This window comes from Elgaria multicarinata, chromosome 3 (assembly GCF_023053635.1).
Source record: "Elgaria multicarinata webbii isolate HBS135686 ecotype San Diego chromosome 3, rElgMul1.1.pri, whole genome shotgun sequence".
Taxonomy (NCBI): domain Eukaryota; kingdom Metazoa; phylum Chordata; class Lepidosauria; order Squamata; family Anguidae; genus Elgaria; species Elgaria multicarinata.
Window position 1 is genome coordinate 17,826,376 of NC_086173.1, and position 5,614 is coordinate 17,831,989.

The window sequence follows — 5,614 nt, forward strand, 5'->3', positions numbered from 1 at the left end:
TCATAAACTGGTTATAAACTAGCCATTCATACATTTTGAAGGACTAATTTTCTGGAATCGTCTGCTTGGAGCAGTTGCAGGAGCCAAGATACCCATTGACTGCAAAACAGAATTGGATACATTGATAACAGGTATGTTATGATTTCTAACAGTGCAGTCCTATACGTTTCTACTCAGAAGCAAGTCTCACTGAGTTCAATTGGGCTTACTCCTAGGTAAATGGGCATAGGATTGCAGCCTAGATCTGATCTCTCAGTCGGGTCCCTTTGGATCTAGATAATGTCTTAGGGTATTTTTCTCCATCCCCAGGAGCACCAGAGATTACCACAATTAGAGGTGAAATGTTGGATGGGGTGACGTAATAGGAGTTGGGAATCTTTTACTACAGAGGGCCATATTTCCTCATGGATAATCTGCTGGGGAGTTGCATGGTGGCAGTCAGTGGGGCTGAATCCAGTGGTGGGTGGGGCAGAGCCAAAAGTGGGCAGGACCACCCCTTTTTCCCCTTTTTTCACCATTTGCTCTCTTTTTCTGGCACCCCATTCTCTTTCTCTCTTTCTTCCTTTCTGCCCAGTGGTCTACCAGAAGGGGGACAGATCACTCTTTCCAGAAGTCTGAACTGATCACTTGCACAGGACATTTGAAATTAAGTTGAGGGCCACAAGTTGCCCATCCCTGTGATCAAAGGTCAATGTAATTTCCCCCTTGCATACCCTTGGATCATGGCTTCATAACTGCACCCGCTTCCATGCCTTAGGATGTAAAGGATGTAAAATTAATCCTAAATGATGTATATGTTTTGTTTCACAACAAACTGAGATGACTCTTTTAGAGAAAGCATCCCAGAGTGTGATCTTTGACGAAAAAGACTGTCAGACTCTACTGCCCCAGAGGAAGATTTTAAACTGAATTGGGTTTGACTTCTCATTATTATAGTTTTTTAATTCCACAAGAATAAACTTCCCAATTCAGTATCAGCCTGAGAATTGTCTTTCCACTCCTGTATTTCAGGGGGCAAGGTTGCAATCCTGATAGTTACACTGGGGATGTACAGACATCGCAGAAGCAGGATGAAACTGCAACTAAAACAGAGTTAAGTCTGTAGTCTCTACAATGCACCCATGTTCTTACACAGTACTGTAGTGCTCCATTTTGCCAACTGCAGCAGAAAGGGCAACAACAGTACATAATGGGACACACAATAAAATTAAGTCCCTAATATGGCCTTCTATACAAATCCACAAAAGGTTTTCCTAACCTGCCTGCCCACACCTCCCCCTGTTAGTCATACCTGACCTCAAAAGGGGCAGGAGAAACAGAGAGAACAAACTTTTCCTAAAGACTTCAGGCAATTTCTTTATCTGCCAGAAGTGGCCAGTTATTTTTCAAGCCTGCCCTAGGGAGGAAGTAGGTTCTGCTTCTAGTAAGGCCTATCAGTAGCATCCATTCACACAATCCTTAATTCAGGGATAAATAACTGGAAACTCAGGAGCCATTTTGGTTTCTCAAGGCTTTCCATCTCATCCTCAGCAACAGCCACCCCCACCCCCCAATTTCACAATTATGTCACCTCAGTCCCTTCCTCCCAAACTGAGAGGAAGACCTAAGGGCTCTTTAATCTCCTCCCTGGCAATGTAGACAGCCAAAGAGACTTTGGTAAAACCCTCCCTTTAAGTAAGGACTGGACAACTTGTATAGGGTGACCACATGAAAAGGCCTTCTGTACCTTTAACAGCTGTATAGCAAAGGGTATTTCAGCCAGTGTCATTTGTATACATGCAGCACCTGGTGAAATTCCCTCTTTATCACAACAGTTAAGGCTGCAGGAGCCCTGTCCTCTTGACCAGATACAAAAGAGGGCAGCAGGGCTCCTGGCTGAAATTCCCTTTTCTATAAAACTGTTAAAGATAGAGGCGCCTTGTCCTCCTTCCCATATGGTCACCTTAAACTTGTAGCCCTTCAGATGTTTTTTCCTACAACTCCCATCAGCCCTATCCAGCATAGGCAATGTTGAGGAATGATGGGAGTTGAAGAGCAAAACATCTGAAGGGCCACATTGCCCACCCTTTCTTTAAGTAGGGTGACCATATGAAAAGGAGGACAGGGCTCCTGTATCTTTAACAGTTGCATAGAAAAGGGAATTTCAGCAGGTGTCATTTGTATGCAGGCAGCACCTGGTGAGATTCCCTCTTCATCACAACAGATAAAGCTGCAGAAGCCCTGCCCTCTTTTGTATCTGGCCACTCTACTATAGCTAGTGTAGTTTTAACTGTTGTGATGAAGAGGGAATTTCACCCTCTTCAAATGACACCTGCTGAAATTCCCTTTTCTATGCAAAAGATACAGGAGCCCAGTCCTCCTTTTCATATGGTCACCCTCCTTTAAGCACTTCAGCCACTCCCTGTCAGAAACAAGGACATGGGAGTGAGCTGGGCCTAAAAGAAGGGCTCTATTGCTGTTCGTGCTATGAGGTGGGCACGAAGGAGAGACTAAAGAGCACTTGGCCTCCATCTTGGCTTGAATGGGATCAGAGCCAAAGGCCTCATCTACACCAAGCAGGATATTGCACTATGAAAGTGATATGAAAGCTGTATGTAAAAGGCAGGAGCCACATTACTGCTTTATAGCAGCATTGAAGTGCACTGACAATGGTTGGGGACCCATTGACACATACCGTATACTGCTTTCGTACCTCTATACCCTGCTTGGTGTGGCACCTGCGTTTTATAAACGGCTTTCATACCACCTTCATAGTGCTTGGTGTAGATGAGGCCAAAGTTGCTGGCCCTTCAGCCCTGCTTCAGTTGAAAAGATGACACACATACCCAGTCAAAAATGAATTGCCAGTGGGGAACCCTCCTCCCATTCCTCAGGCCGTCCACTTTGCACCTCCCATCTGCACCCCAAACCACTCCTGCACTCACCTCCTGCAGCTGAGGTGGTCTCTGTCGCAGGAATACGAGCTTGACAAGTCACCTGAGGGCTTTGCCGTGTACTGCAGCTTTGGGGTGGGGTGGGGTGGTAAAACAAGGAGACACAAATGTTAAGTGGGAAGGATAGTGACGCCTCCTTCTCTTCCCCCAACCCTCTCCCACCCTCCCCATTTCCGTTTATCAGGCCCTCTCGGTCTGAGGAGCACTGAGTGGGACTGACCTGATGCCACAAGGCCCTATCCGTTCTGATCCCCAGTCGTGGACATGGGGGCCGGCACCCCCCATAACTGCCCCGCAGTCAGCGCAGCCAGGGATCTCGCTTCGGGGGCCCAAGCTTAGCCCCCCACACCCAACGGGGGGGCTTCGCAAGGCCCCCAGAGGCTGCCTCACTTTGTCCTGCTGGGAGACACAAATGTTCACATTCAAATAAATGGTGCAAGTAGATAAGTAAGAACAGCGGGAGCCATGGCAACAAGGGAGAGGGCCTTTTTAGTGGTGGCCCCTCAATTATGGAATGATCTCCCCAACAAGGCTCGCCTGGCACCAACATTGTTATCTTTTTGGCGCCAGGTCAAGACTTTTCTCTTCTCCCAGGCATTTAACAGGATTTAACAGCATATGCTGAGTTTTTTAACTGACCCCAGAATAATTGTTTTTAATGGATATTGTCTGTTTTTGTTTGTATTTTATGCTTTTTATGGTTTTAAATTTTTTTTAAAATTGTTTTTAATGTTCACTGTTTTTAACTTTTGTAAACTGCCCAAAGAGCTTCAGCTATGGGGCGGTATATAAATGTCAATCATCATCATCATCATCATCATTATCGTCATCATCATCGTCATCATCGGCTTGCAGGCCCAATTCAAAAGGTTCGCACTGGTCGAGCTTGAAATGGCCTGAGTGGGGATATTCCTGGGATGCCTTCTCCTCCTACTCAAGGCCTGCACAACTCTTGTGACCAATCAGTTTCAAATTGCGGCCTGCCAGATGCTTGACAACACAACTCCCCTCATGCCCGTGTCACAGAAAGGGGGTTCACATGACCCTTGGATGCGTTGGAACAATGTGTGAGGGAGTCATGGAGTGGTACAGGTTTGGTCCATTTCTCCACTATCGATGCACCCAGTGGCTGCCAACACTTCTGGCTCTCAGGCACCCTTCAGCCACACATGTGGAACTCATCAGAAGGGGCTGTAGGGGTGTAACGATATACATGAGTAGAGCTTCTCCTCCATACAATGGTGCGTCCGTAGAGCCCCTTCTGACAAGTTCCCAATGCGCGGAGGGCAGGATTCTTTGATGTGAACCCTCCTTTGGCAGTGAAAACAGGTTTGTCAAGCACATGAAAACCCACTAGTAGAGTAGCCAGTTACACACGACCCCCCAAAAAGGACACACATTGCTGAAAACGAGGATGCAGGAGACACAAATGTTGCATCTGCTAATTTATACATATAGATGCAGATTTAGAAATAATTACTACAATTTAAATAGAAATACAAGGCATTTCACCATTGTGGGAAAGATTGTGTCCAGTTGACCGGTATGCCTGCTCAGTCTGCTGTTTGAGGGGAACTTCAAAGCTCTGCTCTTTCTCCTTGTGGTTCTTTACGTTTAAAAAGGATTTGTACTGGACAGCTATTCAAATAGAGGACACATTGAAACAGAGCTGTCCTCTGACAGACCTTCAAATAGAATATCGTCCTCTGTAAAGTAGGGGCTTGTTTTGACGAGGGGAAAGCCCCAGGATGGATCTGCAATGGTGGTAGGTTATTTATATGACGCAGCCACCATCATGGAGCCATCCCGGGGCATTCCCCCGAAGCTCCAGATTTAAAAAGTCAATGACTTACCATGACTTTTTGCTATGATCAAGGCACCAAGGCGCATTTGCCGTCTGTTGCTTTGCTCCAGATTTGCAGCAGAGGCCTGTCCTGGCCAATGGCGACCACTGATTGGTTGCTATGCCGGGAAGGAGGGGGTGCTTGAATGCCTCCGCATTTCTCCGGCTTGGGTAGAAGGACACCCACGCCAGAGAATTGGGTAAAGGGAAAAAAAGTTAAAAGATTAAAAATAAAAGATGTGGAGGATGCAGGATGCACTACAGCACCTGTGCAATGATGCACAGTTGTGCAGCCCTACAGGGGCATGGTGCCAGAAAGGTTATTTTTTAAATGTGGGAGGACACCCTGCCGTGCTCGTTCTGTCCCAGAACCTGCCTGGGGATGGGGAGGAAGGAAAAAAAGGGCAGGGAGAGGAACGGGGCACATGGGGTGGCAGTGGCCCCTCCTCCTCCTGGTCAGGTTTGAAAACCCACATTTGCGCTCCTTCGTGGGGATAACGCGAAGGAGCACAAATGTGGGGGTTCGAGGACTTACAGCCCAGGACATTTGACCACCATATTATAGCTGCTGGGTTGTGTTTGGCTTGATGAGACATACATAATCTATGATGTCCCATTTGAACCCTCTCTGTACTTTAAGGATTTCTGGTGAAGCTCTGCTCCTTCTCTCTGAGTGGGTTCCATTCAGGATATGATTTATTTATCAGGAAGACTTATACTTCAAAAACCCTAACCCAATCCACTCACGATGGCTTTCAAAATCAATTCAAAACCAACAGATCACAAAAACACAACAACAATACAGGAGCATCTTTAAATCTTCAGATGTTTGGGGGCC